This window comes from Cygnus olor, chromosome 7, assembly GCF_009769625.2.
Source record: "Cygnus olor isolate bCygOlo1 chromosome 7, bCygOlo1.pri.v2, whole genome shotgun sequence".
Lineage (NCBI taxonomy): Eukaryota > Metazoa > Chordata > Aves > Anseriformes > Anatidae > Cygnus > Cygnus olor.
Window position 1 is genome coordinate 2,626,318 of NC_049175.1, and position 26,619 is coordinate 2,652,936.

The 26,619-nt window shown below is 41.0% G+C and overlaps 1 long non-coding RNA gene across 3 annotated transcripts in view; it reads left to right on the top strand.

The window, feature by feature from the left end:
• Window positions 1–26,282, top strand: part of LOC121073431 — a 68,427-nt gene extending 42,145 nt beyond the window's left edge. For 2 of the 3 annotated variants that reach the window (XR_005821710.1, XR_005821709.1), the window contains 2 exons: window positions 20,377–20,504; window positions 21,494–26,282. This is a non-coding gene — a long non-coding RNA (uncharacterized LOC121073431). Of the gene's footprint in view, window positions 1–14,360; window positions 14,564–20,376; window positions 20,505–21,493 lie in introns of those variants that run through there. The other variant, XR_005821708.1, reaches the window with a different exon arrangement.
• The last annotated feature ends 337 nt before the right edge of the window (window positions 26,283–26,619 follow it).

A 26,619-nucleotide genomic window follows, 5' to 3' on the forward strand; every position in this document is an offset into this window, starting at 1 on the left:
AACCGCAACCCCCAGATCCCTCTCTGCAGGGCTGCTCTCCAGCGTCTCATCGCACAGTCTGTATGTATAGCCAGGGTTGCCCCGTCCCAGGTGCAGGACCCGGTACTTGCTTTTGTGATTGGTGATCGCCCACCTCTCCAATCTGTCCAGATCTCTCTGCAAGACCTTTCCACCCTCATCCGAGTCCACAACTCCTCCAAGTTTAGTGTCATCAGCAAATTTGCTCAGAACACCTTCTAGTCCTACATCCAAATCATTTATAAAAACATTAAAGAGGACTGGCCCTAAAATGGAGCCTTGACGGACCCCACTAGTGACCATCCACCAGCCAGATGTGGCCCCATTTACCACAACCCTTTGAGCCCTGCCCGTCAGCCAATTGCTCACCCATTGTATGATGGTTTTGTTTAGCTGTATGCTGGACATTTTGTCCAGTAGGATCCTATGGGAAACCGTGTCAAAAGCTTTGTTGAAGTCCAAAAAGATCACATCAGCTGGTTTCCCTTGATCGACTAGATCGGTGATCTTATCATAAAAGGAAATCAAATTTGTTAGGCAGGACCTACTGCTCATGTAACCCATGTTGGCTGGTCCCCCAGGTGCACTTCAATAACTTCAAGGATCATACTCTCCATAATTGTACCAGGCACTGACGTGAGACTGACAGGCCTGTAATTGCTAGGGTCTTCTTTCTTACCCTTCTTGAAAATTGGCACAACATTTGCCAGCTTCCAGTCCAATGGGACCTCACCAGATTCCCAAGATCGTTGAAAAATAATTGAGAGAGGTCCCGCGATGATGTCAGCCAGCTCTTTAAGCACCCTGGGATGAATCCCATCCAGACCCATGGACTTGTATGGATCCAGGTGGAGCACCAAATCCCGCACACGTTCAGGGTCGGTTGGGAGTTTGTCATTCCCACCGTCATGGACCTCCAGCTCAGGGTACCCTGGGTCCCGAAGCCCATCATCAGCATTGAAGACAGAGGCGAAGAAGGCATTAAACGTCTCTGCTTTGCCTATGTCATTGTCTGTGAGGAGACCCTCCCCATCTAGTAGCGGACCTATGTGTTTCTTTTGTCCATCTCTGGTATCCCACTGGTCTTCTTACAAGATGAGTATGTATTAATGTATTCTTATTGGTAGTTCTGCAAATTACCTTTGTCATGTTGCACAAGTTATGCAGTGACTGCCGGGTTCCTAGAAGTATCTTCTTTCTATTTGTGCTCTATACGTTAAGGTGAACACCTAAATGAACAATGCAGTTTAGTATCTCTTTCCTGAGTGGTAATTTTTGGTAATTAGGACTCCTTTCCTCTGTGTTCTTTATTTCTTGGTGTTGAGTGCTTATCGCTGCTTTGTAACTGTTAGTATATTTTTACTACTGTCTTGCTGCTAGTTATCGTGAATGTTATGCATTGATAATTTTGGACCGAATGCTCAGGGGGCACAACAAAAGGGTAGGAATGTTGTTTTTTGTTAATGTTGTCAATTTCTAGGATGTTTAAACTGAAAGATGAAGAGGGAAAGTGCAAACATAGTTACTTCCATATTATTTCATTTTGTTATTACAGGATGGTGAGTTATCATAAACTACAGTTAAAATGCCTGTGTTAAAGAGATACCGTGTACTTTTTCACCACTACTATGTGGTGAAAAAAATATTTTAATAGAAAGAGATGTTGTTAGCTTATTGTGGGAGATGATATCTGGAGGCATCTAGATCATAGTAGCTAGTTCTGAAAATGTAATTTGTCGAATCTCTCCTGAGACTATAGTCTGACCCTGGTGTCTGTCTTACTGGCTGCATTTCAGTGCATTTCAGGGTGAAATGGGACAACTAAACATGGTCTAGCATTATGTAAGGTCATCTATCTTCCCTTCCAGTCAAGTTATGCATTATGGATTTTTTTCCATGCCTTTGTTCAGGAACCAAGTAAGGAGGTGACTAGCTAAGTCAGAATAATATGATGGGACAATGTGGTTTTAATGAGTATAACAAGTTGTGTTTTCTTTGGGACCCTTGTATGCAAGATCCTGCACGAGGATATGCACATTGGTTGTCTGTGAGACTGTGCAGATCCATGCTGAGATTTCAGAGCTCTCTGACATTAGGTGTTGACTCCCATAATGCAGCGTAAAGCCCTGGGCACTCCTGGCATTGCAACAGTTGCCGGACTCCAGAAGACCTGCGTTAACCAACGTGCAAGGAGGTGAATTGCAGGTATGGAGATAGTTATTAGTATGATGATAGCTTGTGCATAAGGGATTAAAGGGCTGAAAAATGAAAACAGCTCCATCTGTTCTTGCCAAAAGGAACCAAGGTAGAAATTCACAAGTTACTTACTGTCTTTAGTATGTAAAGTGTATGTTCCATTAGTTATAAAATAGAAAAAAGTATTGTAGCAAGACAGGTAAAAACTGCCATAATTTTAATCCAGATTTATCCATATTTCTTCCTGGTCTGTCAGTGGTTAGAACACTTTCTGTTGTAGCTCACCCACACTCTAAGCTGCATGTGTAGTACAGCACTGAAAGTGGCTCTATTATGTCATTTGGGGCTTTGTATTTATTGTTATGCAACACTAGTTGTGCTCATTTTGCAACCAAGATAAATAATATTTACATTTAAATGCCAATTTTGCAAATTTAACTTGGGAACGGGGAATAACAGTTTCTTTTTGGAATCGTATTTTGACCCTAGCAATAAAAGTTGAGAATTGGCAGAAATTTCCATAGCTTGGCTGAAGCTATTCTCTAGTCCAAAGTCTAAACAGAGTACCTGTTTAAAAATAGTATGGATTATGTGTGATCTGAAAAGAATTACGCTCCAGTTGCTGTAGCACTTCAGAGCCAGTTGCACCGCAATAATAAAAAGTGATAAAATGTATTTGTATCAGTCAAGTGAGCAGATCTATTTTAGGATGCACGTGCAAGAAAAGATAAGCAAATTCTGTTCTATTATTTTGATTTCAGTCTTCTATTATTCCGTCGATTTAAACTGAATTTCTGTGGACTTCTGCTAGTGTAACTGTGATCACATTCAAGTCTATGAAGTAAAACTCAGCATTGACGTGAACGATGGTCTAAATCACACTACCTGTTTTTTTAGAATATCTTCCTGATCATCTGACACTCGTACTTCATATTTATATCCTTATGCATTTTACCCAGACTGCTCTAGCATGTGTATCCAATTATTCCAGGCTGTTTTACCAAACTCGACTTCAAGGGAGCCCCTTCAATCTCCCGTTTGTGCTGTACTCCAACGGCATTGTGCAGTTTAACAGAATTTGGACTAAAGGCTGTAGGACAGCAAGCATTAAATGAGAGGAATAATATAAAAAGACTGTGAAATCTGTGTATTTTTGAAAAGACAGTAAATGGCATCTTTAGAAGCTATTCTGTCATATCCTTTGCTCATATTAGAAATCCAAATGTAATATTTATTTCTGATGGAGAATTTCATTGAAGCACTTTAATAGCTGTTTTGAGAAGTGTTGGTGTTTTCAGGTCTCAGCCAGTAGTATTTTTGGGTGGGATGGACTGCTGCCTGAATTAAAAAGCAAAGAAACAGAAAAGCTCTCAGAATCCTGTTATTTACTGACATGATATTATTATCAGACTAAATGCAGAGCTGTGTGTAAAGAAGAATAACTCTCTGCCCAGGCACCCAGTCCAACATAGCACTCTACAGAAGACTACTCTATTAATTACAAAATATATTGGTCCCACTAGCAAGTGTAACAGGACTGATCAATCCTCCTCAGCAATGAAAAAATCAGTCTAAAACACTAGTATGACAACAATGTATAGTTTGGGACCTAAGAAGTGCAATGACAATAACGATAAAAATTCCCATTTATGGAGCACTTTGTCAAACAAACATCTCAAGACACCACACAGTAAAAACATAAGAAAATGAAATCAAACAGAGCTGCGGGCCTGATCGAAGGGAAATCATTGATCCTTATTCCTAAAAGTACAATGAAAAAAAAAAAAGCCCTTTATCTCTGAGGTTTGGCCTAAAAGTTAGAAAGCCTTGGAGGCCTAAACATAATAACCTGGAGACAATTTCTCTTCTTGCTCATTCTATATTTGTTCTGGCACTACACGGGATTGGGTGCCTGAAACAGTAGATTAAAACTGATTTAGAGAGCATGGTTACCACCTTCTAGTCCAAAGGGCTTTTCATTATTACAGAAATATTTTAGAAAAATATTTCTGGGAGTACTATCTGCCCTAAATTTGAGGAATAGTGCAAGAACTTATATCAGGCCTGATCCTTTAGCTGCTTTCTTTCCTTTTCTCCTTTGCGGTCTTCCATCTCTGCCTCAGAGTCACCCAGGCAGGTCTAATATGTTAATGCTGAAACAAGCCACAGAAATTTCTCTCCTTGTTTCCTGCTCTCTTAGTCCTGTGTTCCCTTCAGTTGATACTGGGATTCCTGTCCTGCATCCAGCTGCATTAAGCTCGATTATGGCTGTAATCCCAAGTTCAAACCTTTCTGTCCATTCTTCAAATGCAAGACTAGGCACAGTATCAGTTTTCATTTTGGCAGATATGCTGGGTAAAGAGAGTTAAATATCAAAAATGTCATCGCTAGTACCTCATTCCGCTGCCTAACAGCGTGTGAGTGTGGAGGAAAGTCTATTAGTCATTTATGTGTCTTATAGTTTACAATGACGCACAAATAGTTCCATGGGGCTACACAGCTACTCATAAATGCCAACTGTTTGTTTACATTTAAGACCCCCCCCATCCAATGAGTTAATAATAATTAGGATAATGACATGATAAGGATAATAATGTGACATAGTAAGGATAATAACTGCATTTATTTTATTGTTAATTTTCCATTTGTTTTGATTTTAAAGGTGAAAGTTTATATGAGTAAACTAACAGGTGTCAATCTATCACCACTAGTGCTCTGAGGTATTATTGCTACCGGAGGACTCCTCAATGCTCCTTATTGTAATTGCAAGAAAGTATATGCCAACGTCTGTTGGGAGAAAGAATTCCTTAAATGGAATTAATCATAATTATTTTATTATTTGGAATGTGAAAGCATGAATCCTCACTGAATACAGAATATGCTTGTGATTTGTTTTTATTTTTCCACATTTGTAAGCGTGTACTTCTTTGCACTGGTTCCACTGATGGGGAAATACTTGGGCCGTAAGGTTCTGAAAAGTGTGTTAGAACCAAAAATTGGTGGTATTTCTAAATGTAAGTGTGTATTTGATAGCCAGTAATGCCTAATGTCTAGCAGGAGTAGTTCTGTCTTTAGACTAAAACCAGTTTCTGGACATCTAAGTCTCAGTCTCATTCACTTATCTAGACAGCATAGACACTGTCTCCCCAGGAGCTGACACAGCAGGAACTCCAACTATATCCTCTATGTGTGACTCAGAACAATAAAATAGTTATGATGTAAGGAAAAGAGCTAGAATGAAGCTCCGAGGAGGACCTCCCGAGTGACAGTATGACCTGTTATGGAGCTTTCTGCAGTATCAAATTGAGACCAGTAAGAAAACGGGTACTGGCAACTGGAGAAGCCTATAAACTATCCGATTGCTGCAAGCTTTCTTGCAGCAAAAAGAAAGCTTTTTGTGTCTGTGTCTATCCCTCAGATGTAGCACAAGTTGATGATTTTCTTTATGGCCACTCCAACCTTTCAAATGGTTCAGGTGTCTGTCCCGATCCTGAAGGGACTGACAAATGAGCTGAGGGTGTTCCTGCCGGTTCCCTAACAAAAACGGCACCCCGCATCTCCATGCTAAGAGGGACATTTATGTTAACCATCAGGTGCAATGAAGAAACCCAGCAGAGCTCCCCATTGATATCCTTTTCCTCAGGTTCTGCTGTTATTGACCTTACTCCCATGCTTGCTTGGATAATGCTGCCTTTTGTCATTTTTGTTTGTATGAAACCAAACGTTGGATAGAAAAGATGCCACGTGAATAAGGCTATCTGTAAAGTCAACACTGTTGATGAATTTCATCATACTGATCAGTCTAGGTTGTGTTAACTCTATGTTCTGTGAATTCTGCATGAGCTGCACAGTTAGAACCTAGACACTGTTCTCTCGAAACAGGAGACAAATGATAATCTAGGCAAACTGTGCCTACACCAGGTGGAAGTCTAGGAGAAAAAAAAAAAAAGAAAAAAGCTGTTGACTTGGGCTAGGAGTGCAATCCTTCTAAATGTTCCCTGGGGATGAAACACAACTAAAGTTAAACCCTCTTGTTCAGCAATATAAAGCAAACATATAGAAAAGCACATAAGTAGGTTTGATTGCTCAAAATTTGAAAATGTATTTCACTCCTGTAGGCGTTAAATGGTGGCACTTGGATAAGAGCAAATCTGGATTACTAAAGGTCTCAACTAAACATTTTTCCTTCCTCGTCAGGAAAATTTAATCTGCAAGCTATTAATTTTTTAAATAAATGTTAAATAAACTTTTTTTTTACTCAAAGCATATTGTAAAATAGTAATCATTTTGACCTCAGCCAAGTTTGCAAAAAACTTCTGTTTAAAAAAAAAGTGTTCACATTTTATCTAATTTGAAGTCGATGGATGAACAGTAAGAAACACATTCAAAACGCATTTTGCAGGAGGTGCAAAGTCACCGAATTCATTAAATGTTCATTAACAATCATTAAATACCCCTTCTAGAATATTCATCACGATCAAGAATGTGTACCGATAGTTGGAAATTTTACCTCTAGATAGATTATAGAGATTATAATAGGTTTTTCTTACATGTCTGATCCGAATATACTGATATGAATGAAGACCTCTATTAGCTCAAGTGACTTGTTAACGGAAATTATATTTGGGATCATTCTCTAGTCCTGCATCGCCACAACAGTTTCATGGAAGTTTGATAAGGCTAGCTGGTAGGGCATACTCAATATCACAAGTAGCGTGAAGAAGTAGCTCTCAGGTTTTTGATGAGGCAGAATGATCGTGAAGGAGTAGATCTCGGTCAATCGGGACATCTTATTTTGTTTAGTAGTATTGGATCCAAAATATTGCGAACAGCTGTACTGCATATGCAAAAGGTGTCAACTACTTTAGAGATAAAAAATCTTTTTTTGTTGTTGTTGTTCCTAATTTGCACTGGAAAAAAGCAATGCCTCACTGAGGAAAATCTTGCATAACAAAAATCAGTTGGACAATGTTCAGCCTGGGGACCGCTACCACTACTGGGAATCACTACTGTAAATTTTCAGTCCTACTTCACAGTCTTTTCATATATGTCCATAATTAATATACCTTCACGTGGCTCCCAGGCTGTCGCCTTGTAGGACCATCAAGAAAACAGACCGATTACACCCCATTGGGTTTTATGCCATGTTTCTTCATACAGTCATTCATCTCCTGCAATGGTAGTCATTGACTGGTGAAACATCAAAAAGCATCTCTCCCTCCAGAAATGAAAAAAATGAACAGATCTAATATTGTTCATATGTAGCGCTAACATTGTCAGAGCCCTTCTTGTTTTCAACCTGAAATAGAGCATGCGTTACACAGTACATGCGATGGCCTAATCTCAAGTCTGCTCCGTTAATGACAGACTAAATATGAAAGAGTCCAAAGATTTTCTGGCCCAAGAAGGCCAGAAAGAGAGGGAGCTGTAGCAGGTAGATTTTGAGAAATCTTTGATTTAATAATCCTCTCTTTTGAAAGGTAAAGGCCCAAGATTTCTACTTTTAACTTTATTAACATTCTCTTTTAACACACTTCCTTTTGCAGTATAAGATCTCTGTAATGATAACAAAACATACATGCATTGTTTATGATCTGATCTAATACTGTTTTAAACAAGAACATTAATAAAGCATGAGTCATGTTGCAGGTAAGAAAAAAATGAGAGGAATTGCAGGAACGAATGCCCAGTCAGAAAACCGTGGCTCTTCAATGCAAAAATATTTATTGTGTGACGCCAATAAATGAATCACAGGAACTAACCCTTTAGTTCTTTACCAAAGTCCATAGAGGAGGAATGAGATTCAGAGTAGACGCATATTATATGTGGGACTCTGCATCTACTTATATAATAAATAAATAAATAAATAAATATATATAAAAAATATGTTGTTCCTCAAAATGATTTGAAGAATTGAATACACGTCAATAAATTGATTACAGTGCAACGAATGACTTACAAACTAATAAATTGCCATTTGATTGTATGGTCGATAGAACATTTAAAGAGAGGATATCTAAGCAATAGGTGCCATGATACAGGCACACCTGTGAGAGCAGCCTCCCCTAGCTAGGGTTTTGAAATCCATGGTGACAGACTCCAGGGTATGTAGGTGGAGCAAGGGGGAGAGAGGAATGGGAAGAGAAGGTAGCCAAGAAACCTCTGAACTTACTCTCATCATTTTTATAGCCCTAGCTAATAGAAGGAGTCACCACCAGCACCAGTACAGAAGAACCAGTAAGAGGAAAGAAGGCAGTAGAAAGGAAGAAGGGCATGCATCAAGAAGGAATAGATTATTATTATTATTTTTATGCACAGGTCCATCAAAACCTAGCAGCCTGCAGCGATGGGAAAGATACATAATATGATAAAGCTTGGTAACCGGCATGTGTGATTGAACAAACCAATGAAGAGATAACATTTGAAAGCTTTACAGCTTGTAAAGCTGTTAGCAAGCTGGTGTCCCCTTCATCATTTTTAATTTTACTTTTACTGCCCTTCATTTGCTTTGACGGGTTGATGTTGCCATGGTGCAGTTGAAATTCTCATAAAAGTGCTGTTACCCTTTCAAGATGGCTATTTTTTCCTAGGGTTTATACCACATTTTATAGTTATGTCAGAAGGTTTACTTGGTTTATGAATTCTCCAAGCTCTGATATTGCTCTGAAGACTCTGGGTTGCAGTTCGGCTTTTGCCTTTTAATTTGTGAGATTTAACAAGCACTACATCAGTGTGTTATATCCCTCCATAATTAGAAAGCTCATTTAAAATGTATTCTTTTGTTAATCAGGGTACATAAAATTTCAGCCTGTCCCTCAACTCTTTGATCTTTAGTTTCATTTAAAAAAAAAAAAGATCTGTATACAGCTATGTGGTTCCTTTTCATACTAACCCCCCAACTTGTAAATGGTTTATCTGGTATAGGAAAATAATTTTAAAATATGTTTTTATTCCCTATGAAATAACATTTCCAGTATTCATAGAGATACTCTTATGCTCACAGTGGAAGTTAATTCATGTCAGATGCGAATTGGTCCCGCGGTGTTTTTGCAGTCACAACTAATTTCCCTTTTGCTTGCTCTGTAGCGATTCAAGTTAAGGATATATGGAGTGAAACGCTTGTCAGTAGCGGTGCAAGTTAAACTTTGTTGGATGATGTTTCTTTTAAAACCAAAGTACACGTTTTGATAAACTTGAAAGGCCGCTAGTCATTAAGAAATGTGTTATATGACCCCTACTCAGTGTGAACAATAGCCTAACTTCACAACTTGAGTAGGACTTTGGAGAAAGGATGGGTAGAAAGGACAAGAGGGGAGTGAAGTATGACTCGGTATGAAAAAAAGAGGTCAGAGCCGGGCCCTGCTACGTTAAATTCTAGAAAAGTAGTTCATGAAAGATAAGTCCTGTAAAGGCAGCTGGTAAGATTCATTCGTTTGCTAACATTTCTATTATTGTTTTGGAAGAAAAAGGGAAGTTAATAAGTGAAGCATAGCTGGCTTTTGTAGCGATAGCTGTGTTAGGGGAAGGACGGAAAGTTTCAGACACAACTCTATTGACTTAGTATTTAACCCTTTCGGCAGAATTAAAACCAAAAATTAGAAGCTCAGATTTTGCTGTCTCTTCCAAAAAGCCCTTCGGGAAGGCTCTGAAAAAGATATTAAGCGGTGCGATTAAAGGCAGCACGAACTAATCCAGAGATGAAGTCAAGTTGCATTTGGACATAATATTTGAATGATCACAGTTTTTGAGTTTCTCAAACCTGGTTTAGTCCAAATTTTGGCACTAAAATAAAAAGAAATAAGCAAACAGAATTTAAATGTCAAATAAAAGTCAACAAGCAAATAGAGGAAGACCCAGAATCAGTCCTACAAGGAAGTACTGGAAACATCAGTTCTTGTGAGCAAGTCCTTTGGCGAAACAATATGTTGAAGAACAACGGTTAGGTATAACTTCACGATACCTTGGGCAAAACCTACAGAAAATCTCAGATATCTACACCTCCGGAGACACAAACCATATGGAATGCATAGTCTAGCTCTGACGGGAACAGCTATTATTAGTGTCTTCCACAGCTTTGCTTTTATTTCCCTCCATGTACCTCTTTTATGCTGTAGAGTACCAACTGGTACAATCGTTTATATTTATGCATAGCACAGGGACTGTTTCCTCACGTATGACAGAGTTATATCCTCTAAGTGACAGAAGAACTCAGCTAGTTTTTCTGGATTTAGTACGCACCGAAAATTAGGTTCGCCCCTAATTTAAATGTTGCATATTCAAAACCCTGGAATTTAGAAGAAAGCTTGTTCATATTTGGAAAAACATATTTTCATATTTGGAAAACAAAAGGTAAGAAAATTTCATCTAGTTATCCCAGTCATCCAGCTATAGATCCAGTCAGGTCATCTGAATAAGGAACACGTATTTGTTCCTACTTGCATCTCTAAGTTAGGAAGGAGTGTAAGGGAAGCGGAAAAACAGACGGTCTCGATACGGAAGTATTATTACAGCACCAGGTGGTGATGCATTTTTTCCTCCGAAGTTAATAGGTTTGTTCCCATCACCCTCGCCAGAGTACCATGCAGCTCTATGTCGTTATGTTATTTTAGTTGAATGACAATGTAAATGTCATCATAATCGCGATCTACCCCTAAAGCTGTATTGTTTCATTTTGGTCTCTTGTTAAATACTTTCATCCCTAATTGCCTTTTCCTTCAATGAGAAGACTTACAATGACAACTACAGCATAGCTGAAAAACAATTAATCGTATCAGTCAGACTCTCATAATGGAGCACCTTAATAAGAGCAAGTTCTGTACTTCCTGAAGGCACAAGATAAATTAGGTTCGTAGTCTATTATTTGAACAAGAGTATCTGACTTATGGCAAATCTATCTGAAAGAGTATTGTACAATAGTATTTTATCTTTAAGAAATGCGTTTTCTAAAAGTAAGATATTTACTTCTGTTGCAGTAAAGGATTTAAACGGAAGAATTTCTCTCTAATGTTTGTCGAATCATACTAGAATGATGAGGTAGAAGAGAGCCATACATCAAACAAGCAGCGTGAAAAACTTAGCATTGTATTTTATTTCGAGAGGGGAGGCTGAGCACAGAATGCCCAAGGGTTTTGCCAAGAGCCCACTCTCTCTTCGTTATTTACCAAGCTATATATACCACGAAGAAGGTGACAGCACCCTCTTAAACTTTTTCTACTGCTGAAATTTACAGAGGCGCATGTTTACTGTTTCTTTTGCAAAGAACATCAGAATGTCGGTGCCAAAGACTGCATTTCTCCAGCTTTGTGTAACAGCTATAATGTAAAGAGAATGAAGGCAGGTTTCTTTCTGTAGCTGCCCCATCCGTTTGCCCTCTCTGTCAAGTAGAGAGCCAGCAAGGAATGAAATGAGAACTCTGGCCTTCTTCCCAATCGTGTCTTTTGGTCTTTCTTCCTCTGCGGTAATGACTAATGGCAAGTATCACAGGAAGGATTTACTGTGGCGGCCATTTTCTAATGAGGTGTCCTCTATATTAAGCATTAAACCTACACTGAGGACTCATTTTCTGAGTGTCTGTGAGACATCATCAGAGAATTACTGTGTTTTACTGGAGGAGAGTCCAACTTGCAGTGTAACATCTGAGAAATGCTATACCATGCTGAAATTTCCTATACGAGTTCCTTGGGTTTAGCTCAAATAACACAGTCAGATTTGATCTTCCCATGTAAACACTTGCTCCTAACCTTTACCTGAAGTGTAAAGAGGTTTATGCGTCAGCCAATACTTTATTGATAGTTCCTGATTCCCAAGTAGGATACAGAGAAGATTTGAGGTGGTCGAAGTATCTCTTTATACAAAGTCTCTTAAGGTGTCTTAAGGAAGGAGACTTACCATGATTTTTTCACTTCCACCTTACTGTTGCCTTCATTTAACTGATTTGGTGTCTTTTGCTGTAATTTTGAACTCCTGTGATGAGCAGGGCTTTTTCAATGATTTAGATATGTTGGGTTAAAAAAAAAAAAAAGTTTATCAAAAGGATGAAGTTCTCCATTCTTGCTATGTTTTCTACTACTACACCTGGAGACTGAGGAAGAAGAGCAAGGCGGGACGGTAAACCCTAGGTGCAAATGGGCCTACTAGAAGTAGGGTTTCATAACCATCAAAATGGTAACAGGAGTTGAGTTCAGCGGTGCGGTTTTTCCCCATCACGGATACAGAGTGCCTACCTAACCAGGTGGAGATAACGGACCACATAAGTCCTTCTGGTAAAGCAGCTTTGTTTCAGAGGAGTAGATGTGATGTCGCAGGCACAGTGATTTTTGGAAAACCCGCACTAGAAATGATATATGAAGAAGCAAGAAGACTGAGGAAAGCATTTACAGATACTTCTTCCGACATTTAAGGGTACATAGCTACCGGGAGCCTCTCTCCTCTTTCTTGCTCGAATAACTAAGAGTTCATCTCCTTCCGAAAGACCGGGCTAGATACCATGCTGCAATCACAGCAGCAACTGTGGGCTCCGTTTTCTTCCAGTTGTGGAGACAGACCTCAGGCCTAAGGATCCGTAAGTGAAATTAGGAGGGCTGTACATCCATGTATAATTACTGCTATAGTTACAAGATATTTGGCCCTTAAATATATACAATCAAGCCACTTTAGAGACAAGTTTGAGTTGCAAGAAGAGTTAAAGTCCTTCCCTTTTTAAGACTTCAGATTCACACATGGCAATCATCCTTCTAGGATTCCTTTGTGCCTTGAGGGCTTCACGGGTCAATTTGTCGGTCTTCTGTGCATGTCCCGCTAGTTCAGGATGGCAACAACTAGCGTCTCCTTCAGCATGTGGGTGCTTCATCACACGGGACTCTTCCATAATGCATTATAGTAAGGTCACGTTTCTGGCCTCTAAAGATGTATTTTTAACAACCAAGATCTCAGCTGAAGTTCTGGACTGTCCTGTGTCCCGGGGAGACAGACACATTTAGCCTATACAATGTAAATGTAAGGTTTGGAGTGAAAACTGGCTTTCTGAACAGATGAAAGACAATTTGATGCCTGTTGCATTGCAGCAGCAGGAGTGATAGTACTAAAATTAACTCAGCCGTTAGATGTATTACGGTCTGCAGTTACAATAATGAGTCGGTCTGTAAGGTATGTGGCAAGTTTCATGGAAAACCCTCCCGAATATGCCAGTAAACATTTTCCCAGATGCAAGAAAGATCTCCATAAAGATCACATCCCAGTGTTTAGCACTTTGAGACATTTATCATTGACACAACAGTAGGACTGCTACTCCTATCAGTTTTTTATGAAGTTTACCGGTTTTAATAGAGATCCTTTCCACGATGTGGAAGCGGTCCCGCAATTCCTTACAATTTTGAGTAAGTATTGCTACTTTTAGAGCAGCTTCTTTCTCGTAAGGGACCGTGAGGTGCATTGTTTCAGTGTTTGCATAGAGACAAGTTTGGCGGTTCCGTGAGGTGGTTGACACGACGTTACATCTGCAACTGAATATTTTACAACGATAAGACTTCTACTGATATCCAATAATATGATGAAACACAAAAGAAAACATGGTATCATGGGGAACAGAGGTGATATTTCTGGAAAAAATACTCTCAGGAAAAAACATCACAAGCGTTGATTTTCCAACCAGAAATTTACAAAACATCGTATTTGCCATATCGGTAGTATAGACCTCATCTTACGTGCAAATAGTATCCTGCGGACCTCACCGATAGTAATCGAATACCTTTCTGTCATAAATGGCAAGATCAGGACTGCAGTGATCGCAGCAACAGTTGAACATGGCGTCAGGTCTGCTAGAGCTATCCTTCTCTTATTCCTATCCAAATCCGTGCGGAGGCTAATATAGGGGGCCTCTGATCTAGAGGCAAATGCGCTGCAAATAGTAATACTAGGTCGTTTTTGCTTGTTTGCCTAAGATATGTGTTTCTCTGGGTTAGGGACAATCAGTATTCAGAGGGATGAATGTTTGTTTAGCGCTATTTTGCTAGGCCGCTCTAAATGGAGGAAAGGTTTGCCAGACGGTTCGTACAAGGAAGTTGTACCGTTTCATTTCTGAATCCAAAGTTGTCAAACTTCTGAATCCTGGGAATAACAATTTTCCTCTCGGCTTTTCCTCCTCAGCTTTTCTTGTATTTTGAAGCATAAACGCAAGGCTTTATATCCCATGTTTCCTAAGATCAGAGGTTTGGGGATCCTAGGAGCATGTTTCCAGTGAAGACTTTTTTTCTGGAAGAACTTTATCACGAGCAGCTGGGTGGACTCTGGTGCAGCTGAAATGTCTGATACCAAGGCAAATGACATTGCTTGAAAATCATGGCTATGAAATGTGAGTACACTGCAAATCACTCGGCTGCAGAGTCTCAGAATAAGAGCAATGCAGAGCTGATGTATGGACCAATGTTGCCATTTAATGTGGTTTCCCAGCAAACCTTTCATAAAATTCATGACTGTAGCTGACCTCTGTTACTCTGTCCCACTCAGGGAAAAAAAAAAAAAAAGGCTGTAACGCAGCTCTCTAAGGCAGTGCACTGAATAGTGATGTGTGATGTGAAGCAAGGTGAGAGGAATCATGTTCACTTCACCACAGACAGTAGAGGTAAGCCTGTAGTCAAACAGTTGATTAAATGTCACAGCATATTCGACAGCCTTCCAGACTGACGAGGTTCTCTGCTGACCATGTTCAAAGCAGGAGTCCGATTCAAATCCCATTACCACCACCTCCGTTGCCTGTGAAAAGTCCAAAATGGGTTTATGGCTATTAAAATAAAAGCAGAATCCGCAATCGCCTGCCATCAGGAAACATACAGCTTCTTTATATGAGTACTACCATAAAATATGAGACACAATGCCGCTTACAGTGTTTTGCTCTCGTATTAGGTATAGGTTTTCGGCATCTGACTTACACGTAGCTGTGAGCGCCGATGTTTCCTAAAAGCAGCAGTTCCGGTCCATCCTAGAAAGTCTTAGCTTGTAGTGTTAAAACCGGTGTACTATTTTTCATGTTCACCATATCCTAAGGACAAGGGACAGTTACCAGTGTTATATATTAAGTAAACGAATGCCACAGCAAGCTGAATCAGAGAGGCTAAAGGACTAGCTAACATGGTCGTGTCCGACTCGCTTCCAGAGAGAGAAAAGGATTGGGGGTGTGTGGGGGGATATAGCCTGAGGTGCTCAGGTACCATAATTACATGGAAAAAGGCAAAGAGCGTCTAGACAGATATGTGACACATTTAAAAGGGAAGGGAGATGGACAGTGAAGAAGCACTTGATTTCCTCCTCCCTCTGTGCACAAGGTAAAAACTAAATCCAACTCCCATTTCTACTTCCCTGCATTTCAAGTTCCCGCCTTCCTCAGGGTACCTGTTTAAACTATGAGAGGTAAGAAGGTGTAGTCTTTCACACTGTAAAATGATTCACTTAGTTTGTAGAAAGCGACTCGACGCAAAGGAAAGATATCAGCTACAAGTGCACACTTGAGTTGCTATCACCCAGTAAAAACGTGAGCTCTTCCATTCCTTCAGATCATAGTACTAAACAAATATGTGCCTAATGCAAGTGTCCATGTGTTAGTCTGTATCTACCCGATGAAAATAATTGGTGAATACAAATGGAGAATTCAAATGGTGAATACAAATACTACGTGGCTCGTAATCGCGTGCGATTTTGATACCCACACTATCTATCAGTAGAGCATGCCATGGTATATTGGCTTCTCTAGGAAGGCGATGTATTAGTCCCTAATGTCTGTGGCACAGGTGAGAGCAATTGGTTTCTTCTCCGTAACTCCACATTCTCTCTTCCAGCGCGTGTGTGTGTGTGTGTAAAAAATGAGGGAGGGCAGAAAGATGTAGAAAAGATCGTGCTTCCTGAGAGGAATGGAATATCCCTTGTTCTAAGGCTGTAATAATTAGGGAATGTCACAGGGTTTGCCTACCGAACAACGCGCCTGAAGTTTTTGCAGGTCAGCTACCAAAACCATTCTCTGTGGTAGTGATGTGATAATACATGGTGGCAGCTGCATGTCAGACCTTCCACAGCTCCATCCCAGTCATAGCTCAAACAAGCTGTACATACAGTAATACAGTGCAACAGAGTAAAAAATTTACAATATAATTAATCTGTGTTATTCCAGTTCTCTCTGGACTATACAGTACCTGACCTGACTGTTCTTTTATTTACTCCATAGTTATTCTCGTTTTGTAGCTATTTTCTTTAGCTTGCAGCTGTAAGGTCAGTCTAAGGACAAGATGTTCCTTCCAGAGATTAGTTGCAAGCAGTAACAAGCGAGCTGCGTAAATGTCTCTTTTCTTTTGCGTTATTCCGAAAACCCAGAATGAGGGGGAAAAAAAAAGTCTCCTTCAGCTCAGGATTTAGGTCCTAAATTAAGATTTTGAGGTTGATGTTATTCTTTTGATGTCTGTGAGTAATTACAGTAGAAGAGTTGCAAGGCGAGCCAAGCCACGCCCATGCAACTTGTAATTCTCTAGGTTGAGAGTGTTTTTTGAAGTCACTAAAATGCAAGAGCCAGATATTTTTTAATTTTTCAAGATTTTAGTATTTCAACAAGTTTTTTTTTTTTTAATTTTAAAAAATTTGATTCATAAACAATAGTAGGGATCACGCATCCCACCGGCATCATCTGTCCCATGCCAGGACGTTTAATGTAGGCGTAAGTTACAGCTACAGTTGTAAATACCTCTTCCATGAGGACAGAAGAGGTTAACATTTAGCCAGCATGATCAAGTAATAGAAAACAAAATGGTAGTAGTTCCATGCTCAGCTCCTCTGTTTCTTTCTTCTTACGGACAATATAAATGTGCCAGCGGTACTAAATGCCTTCATTCATAAGCAAGTACAAAAAGATTAGTCTCTAATTATTTCTGGCACATGTCCTTTAAATTCAAAGTCTGTAAATCGCGTCGGGCAAAGGGTAATATGTCTTAACAGGTTACACCTCCTGAAGGATTTGGTGATTGACATCAAAATTGTTTCCCCTCCCTCTCCTCTGACTGACAGAATGGCAGGTGCAAAGCAATGGCAGCGTGCTCTAATAATGTGTCAAAAGACCTTAAATCAAGACTAATGCGTCTTCAAGGATAAGCTCCCAAATGTCTGTACGGCACAAAATGCAACTGTAGGGCAGGTTCATCCTGGGACTAGTATATCTTTGCATTCTCCAAAAGCGCTTTTTAGTTAGGATTCTGGGAAGATTACATGGCAGAAGTTTTGGAAGTATTTCTCCTTACAAAGTCATCATCGGGAGACAAACGTTTCTATGCTTACTACTCTAAAGAGAAGGAACCGCTCACTTACATCTAGTGGATTCTTTGCACAGCGATCCTTTAGGTAAAGTGTAATCCGGAACCTGAAATAGATAAAAATATACTCGGTTCAGCAACTACCAATGGTCACGCCTTAGAACAAAGCTCAACATGTAACGCCGGAAAAAGCAGATGATGGTAAGCCTAAATAAGGGTGAACACTGCAGAAAGAGATTCGTATAAGGCATCTCCGAGGCACAGAAATTCCTGACCTACAGAGAAAGCGAACGCAGAGTCAAAAGGATGACACGTCCATGTTATTTTACAGAGCAGGTCTCTATATAAAGCCACTGTGTATTTGTACAAAGAGACCATTTATGGCATGCATAAACATAAAGAATTGAATGAAATAGCAAAGCAGCCATTGAAGTCCAGTCAAATGAAAAAACAGACTGTGTATGGAGTCCAGCAATGGCATGAATTCCGTCCAAGGGCAGATGGACATTACCCGAACCCCACGAAGGTTCGGACCGGGGCCTTGTTTCTCACTTCCCATTTTTGAGGGAACTTGAGGGGAGGAATAAAGAGTACCAAACGCAGGGATTTTTTGTGTACAAAACGCAGAATGCTTTTAAGTGTTGTTACAATGTCTCTCAAGACAAGAGATGTTGTATTTGTTACACAGGTTTAGTCGGAATGTTATGAATTTTAATGAGGAAAAAACGGCAGTCCCATTGATTATACCTCTTCTTCGGAAAGCAATTTTTGTGCATTAAAATGGTAGGGCATTTTAAGATAATCATTATCCAGAGAACCTCATGCCAAAAATTTGTAGAAAACCTGGAATTGGATATTGGCATTGTTGATGTAAGTAAAAGCTTGTCTATAATAAAAAAAAAATAAAAATATGTGAATGCATATATAGTATTTATATGTGCAAAGAAATGGGCAAATCATTTTAGGATAGGTACGAGGCACGGGCATGGGAAGACAGGGATTTTTCCCTTTAAATTTACTGTTCAGCATTCGCACAAGGTGCTAAGAATGGACGGAAAAGCATCCGCGTTTCACAAATGGCGTGACGGCCAATAGCGAAATGATTTGGCCAGCACAATCTAGTTGGTATCAAATGTTCTAGTAATACCGTGTCAGTGTGGACAGCATACCAAGGTTAAAATAGAAACTCTGATAACAAACAGCAACAAAGGCTAATTATTTCTTTGGCCTTAGACAACATGACTGTGGGTAAAAGGCAAGCCATCCTGGCAGGACCGGTGGGATAAACTTCCGGTAACTCCTCCCACGCCACTCCCGACCTGTGAGAAAATAGAGGTTTTAGGCCATCGGGGCTCCCCAAATAAATTAAACTAAAGGTAAAAAATTTAAGAGCTTTATGTAATGTTTATGTGCAGCGTCTTGTTTCACGCTCAGTCTGCTCGGCAGCAACGAGCCTGGGCGAGAGATGCCGGAGGGCAGTTATTTATGGAGAAATCCAAGGAATGTTTTGCCTCCGTAGAGACAGCACTCTTTAAGGGTGTTTCCCAAAACATCTGTTTGGGTATCTTTTAGTCCTCAGCAATAGGATGACAGACACCGGGAAGAAGGAAGGACTCGCACGATACTACAGTCCAGGCCAGGAAAAAAATACAGAACACCGTATTGCACAGCACTCTATGGTTTCTGGACATGCCCAGTCTGAACAGCAGCTCCAACTTCCCAAGTTGGTACTTATTCCCAAGGAAGCGGGTATGAAGAAGTTAGAAGAGACAGCAGGGAAATTCAAAACAATAACACAAAACAAACTAAACACAGCTAAAGTGAACTAAGTTAAAGGGAAAAGGAGAAGGAAAGGAAAAGGGAAAGGAAAAGGCAAGGCGAGGCAGTCTCTGTATGTCATATTTGTAGGTCAGCTAAAGGAAAAAAAAATACCCAAAGAAAATCTTGCTGTCTGGCTGACAGTGAAGTAATAATCATGAGAACTTTGCAGAAACGGTCTACCCACCTTTTTAAGCACAGTTGGGAGCCATTTCTTTACCTCTGCAAAACACAGTATCCCATGACCTACCTTCACAGAAGCATTACGGCCCCCCAGCCTGTAATCCCGTTCTAGGATCAAAATCCGGTTCACATAATTGCTGCACTGGTTTTTCAAGGTAAACTGCTCAGATATGCATAAAATCAATGATCGTCAAGGCCAGAGGCACATAAAACAAAGTACACTGACATATAGTCAGTAATTGGCATTATATGCTGTTTAAATGAAGATATACGGCTAACGGCTGCGGACAAAAGTTTCATGTTTGCAAGCCAAACACCTAACCTGAGAAAGAAGTTAGGAATTTTTTTTTTTCTTGGATTAGCAGTAATATTTAGGGAAAAAAAAAATTAAAAAGTTGAAATAATTGGTCTTTCTTTGTCTCCAAAGCAGCATTTTTGTGGTGGTTGTTAGTGCCATTTGATGCGAGCTGACTAATTTGTCAGATTGTCTATTTTTTAGATAAAACGCTACAGAAATGCACACTATGATCAAGTCGTAACCTTCCACCCACTCAGCCTTTTCAGGAAACATTTCCTTTGGAAAAGTTGGTAAAATACGACAATACTCCTAAAACTCATTTTTCCCTTTGAAGCTTTACTTAACCTTTAGGCAATAAAGTTAATCATCGAAGTGAGAAACTGAGCCTTTTAATAAGGCTTTTAACTACACAACCTAATGGAACTTAATCGTATGGCGTTCCTGCCACTGTGTTAGTTGCATGCGTGTTTATGTATACTGCAAAAGCAAAAGAAATACTGTTCATGCCTAGAGATTTATTGTCCTATGGTAAGTGCGAACCAGGACTGGAATATAAACAGACAATTCTTTCTTTTTAAGAACCGCAGTTTGCCGGCTTTCTTCTTTGTGACTAATGACCACCATGAAGAGCTTCACAGCAGTGTGGCCTGTTACCGGAGCCAGAAAATACTTGTTTTTGCCTACAAGGGCAGTCTGTGCATTTTAAGGTATGTTTATCATTATTTGTCGTGTTTAGCTGTTTGTTTCTTTAAAGACGACTCACATCTCCAACCTCTGACAAGGTCTAACCAGTGCCGAGGCCGCGGCAACAGAAATTTCCTAAATCCAGGCATTTGCAATGCAGTAATTAAATGCCCGCATGCTGCTCTCGGTCCCCCTGCCTTCTAATCCCAGTAAATTTTGTGCTTTCTAAAATCAGGCTGTTTCACATATGAATAAATCTATATGTTAAACCACCCTCTTCCCCACAAATACAAATCTGAATATAAATGTCAGGACCTGTGCACGTGTCTAGTCTTTATACGAGAGCATTCTGTCTATCCGGAGAAGTGATTTGACTGCTCCGTATCCCATTAGACCACTGTCATTAACGACAGAGGTGTCATTTTGATGTGATCTGCGAGGCAGTAGAAGCTTTGAAGGTGAAAGATAGAACAGTCATGGATAAATTGTGCTCTGAGTATGCTGCTATCGCACCATTATCACTGGCAATTATTTCACCGAGCGACACTTCTGATAAAAAGTCATCCGCCTCGCTATGGAAAGAAACTGCAGTTTGCTGAAGCACACGGCAGATCTGTTGATTTTTAGAGCCTGACAAAAAGCTCATTAGTTTTGGCCCGATCATTCCACACTGATCTTGAACTCTTTCGCAATGGTCCTCCCTCCTTTTCCCCCTCCACCCTTTGTTTTCTGTCAGCTTCCTTGTCTGAGATGGCACTTTTGCTTGTATATGTTAGTGTGTCGCTATTTTCTGTCTCCTCCATACCACTTTCCTGGATGTAACCCTTTTTTATGATGTTCCTCACCTCACTCTTAACGGTGCAACATTTATTCCGCTGTTGGTCTAATGAGGTTGTGTTTTTTTTTTTCCAAACTTTTTTATTTTAATCTGCCAAACATATGAGATCTACCTTACACATATAAATAGCAGCAGGTCACAGGCCATGAAATTTCATTGTTACTTTTAGGTTAGACATCCGATACCAATTTGACGCTTCAGCCAAGCTCCACAGGTTGAGAACTACACCTAAGTAGAGTGATACCGTGGGCCTCCACCCAAAAGCAAAAGCTTCAAATAAGGGGAAGCATGTAGAGAAGATAAATTCCCTCTGGGATGTGTTTATATTGACTCATTTCCTTGGACGCTGATGTGTCTCCGATGGGGAAAAGGGGACAGGAGAAAGCGCAAGAATCCCTTAAGTCAACCGTGCGATCAAGAAAAAGGTAAACAAAGTTACATACCTAAGCATTTAGGGTGAAAGGGCAAGACAAAAGGTCCATAATTCATCATCAGATGTTTCTTTCCTGACTAAGCAAACAAACAAAAAACAAATGAAATAATGAAGACAGTGGTCGTAGAGCAACAGAACAAATACGTTGAGAGATATTATGAAAATGAGATAATATGAAAGGAGAAAACTGTAGAGGTCATGGAAAGCAAACAGCTTTGGAGCGTGCTGTGCAAGATTTGGAGAAAGCAACGGGTCAGTTTCCAGCAACGTGAGTTTTACTGGGATTGTGCTGCTCAGTCTGGGGGGTTAAAATAATCAAAGTCTAACAGACAGTATTATTTTTGCTCTAAATTAATGGCCTCAGTCTAGTCCTTATAATTATGTCTTTGCAGCATTTATCATCCGGGGACAGGAGATATAACCAGCGGGAGAGTCTGTCCTGGTACGAATAGGCCTGTAGGTCAGAGGTGTAGTAACGAGAGAATCGCAGGAGGACGACGAGTGGATCCCACAGCCTCCAACAGCATGAACCTGATTATGAGAGACCCTATAGAACCGAAAAAAATAATTACCTGATAACTATGCAAATTGTACCATGGATACAGCTGTCATTGTGAGTGCAAGCACTTTTACAGCTTGTGGGCTTTTTTCGCATGGGAGGAGGAAACCGCAGCGCAGCTTGGGCCACATATAAACTCTCTGGTGGTCACTGTGCAGCGCACCACAACGTTTTAGAGGGACAATGGGAATAAAGTTTACATCCATGTCTTCCAGGACTCATATCCGCTGTAGCTTGAGGCATAAAAGATGCTTGTTTGTAGAGGGTTTCTCTGATCTGTATTCCTCAAGAGTATCTTAGGAGTCGAAAATAATACAAGTAATAAACAGCATGACATACAATGTACTGTTAAGCATTTTAGGCGACAAAACCGAGAATGTTTAGCTACTAGAATGTAGCATTATTTGCATTAGGAAAGTATGCCGTAGGTAGGCACGGCATATCACGACCCTTTGCCTTCTGAAAGGGACCTCTAGGTGTATCTTGGAATTTCCTAATAAAGATTAATGTAAAGCATAGTTTATAACAAGTATAGATTTTCACATCTGTGTTATAGACAGTTTTGACTTGCCTCTTGCAAGCAAAGGACATGAGAATGAGAAATGACTTGAAGAAAGGATGTAAGTGAGAAGGGACAATAATCCTTAAAGCTTCTGCACGCAGTAGGCAGTAGGTTTCAATCTGGGCAGAGCGCTCGCTTTTCACCGAGATTTGAGACATCAAAGAACCATTACAAAGCCCTGCCTGCTAATTTCCCTACAAAACTCTCTGCAGTCATTCAAGGTTGCATTAACAGAACCGTTTCTTGAAAGTCCAGCTACAGCAAATTGATTCGAATGACTGTAGGAGGTGTCATCGCTCGGAACTATGATCTTCCCTGCAAAATCTTTGGACAGAGTCCAAGCACGAGAAACCATCCACAGAACCTAAAGTTACGAAGCAATGTATCCTCGCAGAAACCGATCCAACACTGTAGGGAAAGGAGGAATGCCGAATCAATCAGCGATTTTAAAGGGGTTTCTTTGTCACGCGTACCGTCCACACAAACAACCTAGTTACCCCACTACCAAAATCTATGCGGCTCCAAATCCCATCCTCTATTAAACCTTCCTAGCTATAATTGTCTCTGCACCTAAGCATCAATTCTTTGTTTCGTTGCAGGTTCCCTAGTTCAGTCCAGGAGTCGTTTAATAATTAGAATAGAATCCGTCAAATTCTGTTTCTCAGAAAGCCATTCAACAGAGCATGAGACTACACAGTAGCCTATCCCGATGACTTTGCGTTCTCTACGTTCCCCTGTCTTCTGCAGTTTTCTATTTCTCCTTTGCATGTACACTTATATGCAGGATGAATGAAGGATACGAGTGTGCAGTATGGACCATAACATCGCAGAAGAAGCGGTGAAGTTACTGTGTTATGAAAAGACAGAACAGAGATGGCTAATCGCGCAGTGGGGGATTGGAAATGAATTTTACGGCACACCTCAGAAAGTATATCGTAAGGAAAATTTATCTTCGAAGCGATTCCTTCCTCGGCAGGAAAATATTATGTATGAACAAATCATCACCTTTCTTGGCCTTAGCTGATATTACCAAAGGTAACCACCAAGGAACCAGTCCCGTTTCCTTCAGTTGCAGACATTAAACGGCCACAATGCTGGCTTTTAAGAAAGCTTTGCATTCAAGCTGTAAGTTCAGGGTGGGGGAAGGCCGGGAGGCACCAAACTCAGCCTGCACACACAGATTACGCATCCTATGTGCAAAGTCGTTGATTTATGCTGAAACCAACAGTTACTGATTTGTTTTGCGCTGTTGCCTGAAGTAAACGCATTTCAAAACATATATTGTACTTCAAGTAACGTCAAACTAGAATTGTGTGCTGGATAACACTAGAATGAGTACACTGAAAAAAAACCACCCACAAATCTGTTTACAGTTTCTCAACAATGCGAAATATCAAACCTAAGAGGTTATTTTACAAATATTTTATGTGATTGGATTTGCAGTCCTCTGTGGAGAGTCTAAGAAGGTAAAGATGTTCGAAATAAGGATTTCTTCTTCCAAGTGGAAAGAGAAAGTGAGAACTAAGTAAAGGGGAAAAAAAAAAAAAAAAAGTGCTCTGGAGAGTTTGTCTCTCGCAGACACATCCACCAGGATGCTCTGAACTCGCTCCCCCACTGATCATAAGATCTTTTGACAGAGACTGAGAGTGCCTGGTTACTGGACGCTAGCATCTCGTTGCAGGAAATCAACAAGAAAGTAGAAACAGGCCAACCGCACTCAGAGGTAGATGAAAAGTTTGGCATAAGGGATAGTCCAAAAAGATGCTGGAATAATGTAAGTGTGTTTTTAGGCTATGCGGCGGAGCGGAGGCTGGAAACAGAGGGAAGGAGTGTTTTTTAAAGAGGTCAGTCACATACCAGAGCCAAAAATCACGTGAAGGACCTGGCATAACTGCAGAAACACTACATACCATGAGTCCTCACAGATATGTAATTAAAGTAAGTTTTTTCTGACCTAACCAGGACCACACAAATTCTTTGCGGATCAAATCTGCCTAGGTTACTTTCCAATTTACTGTGTTTGGATATCGTTATTTGTTCACCCCTTTCCCTATTGTCTTTCATAGCTGGAATTTCTTAAATACATCACACCTCTTCGGAAGGTCTTTCAGAAGCCTTGCAAACTTACTTGTTATATAAAAAAGTAAAGGTCACACATAGCCAGTACATGAAACAAAGTAAGTCCAAATACTAACTCAGAGCAACCGATTCCACAGATCAATAGGAGAGCCAGCATAAGGCAGTACAGTTTCAGCTGAAAAATAGCACCGGCATCAGAGCCGGAGTCCCTCCTGAGCAACAAGAAAGGCAGCTAAGTGACAGAGGATAGACAGGAAACTATCACTTGCTAGATGATCGTCTCCCTTTGATCCCTCGACAGGGATAGTAACTGGATAGTAGCAGGCCCAGGGCCTGCTCCCACAGGGGCTCTCCGCCGGCCTCAGCCTTCTCCAGGCCAGATCCACCAGCTCCACCGGGGGCTCCTCCGCAGGCCGCAGCATGGAGATCCGCTCTGCTGTGGGACCCACGGGCCGCAGGAGGAAATCCTGCTCCACTAGGGGCCTCTCCACAGGCTGCAGGGTGTCCTGCCCCACCTCCCGCCCTCCCTCTGCACCGATCCTGGGGTCTGCAGGGCTGGTTCTCACTCCTCACTCTACCAGCCGCTGTTGCACAGTAGCTGGGAGAGTGAGGAGTATCTATTATAATGTCTAGTAGTACTTTTCACAGTACTATTTTTATATGCTCTGTAATATAAGAAATTGTAGTGATGTTTAGACCTCAAAGCTGCAGGAATTGCTGATCGATCCACAAAGTAGTGCATTTTTCATAGAATGATAGAGCGACTTGGGTCAGAAGGGACCTTAAACATCATCTGGGAACAACCCCCCCCAACACAGGCAGGGATGCCACCTGCTAGATCAGGTTCGCCGGGGCCCCATCCAGCCTGGCCTGGAACACCACCAGGGATCGGGCGTCCACAACCTGTCTGGGCATCCCGTTCCAGTGCCTCACCAGCCTCTGAGTAAAGGTAGTCTTCCCCCCATGCAATCTAAATCTCCCCTCCTGCAGTTTAAAACCATTCCCCCCTTGTCCTATTGTTGTCTACATGAGTAAAGAAAGAGTCCCTCCCTGTCCTTTTTATAAGAACCCTGTAATTAGTGAAAGGCAGCAGTGAAGTCTCCACAGAGCCTGGTCTTCTCCAGCCTGTACATCCCCAGCTCTCTCGGCCTGTCTTCGTAGGAGAGGTGCTCCAGCCTTCCAATCATCCTCGGGGCCCTTCTCCAACAGGTCTGCACCCTTCTTCTGCCAGGGGCCCCAGACCCAGACCCAGACCCAGTACTCCAAGGAAGTGGGGCCTCACGAAGGCAGAGCACAGGGGGATGATCAGCTTCCTTGACCTGCCAGCCACTTTGTTGATGCAGCCCAGGATACCATTGGCCTTCGGGGCCGCAAGCGCACACTGCTGGCTCATGTTGAGCCTCTCATCCTCCAAAACCCTGGAATCCCTCTCCACAGGGCTGCTCTCAGGAGGTTCTTCTCCCAGTCTGTACTCATGCCCAGGATTGCCCCGTCCCAGGTCCAGCAGCCTGCACTCAGACTTGCTGAACCTCAATCTGTTCACATGGGCCTACCTCTCAAGCTTATCCAGGTCCCTGTGGATGGCATCCCTTCCTTCTATCAACGGCACCACTCACTCAGCTTGGTGTCATCTGCAAACTTACTGGTGGTGCACTTACTTACCTAAT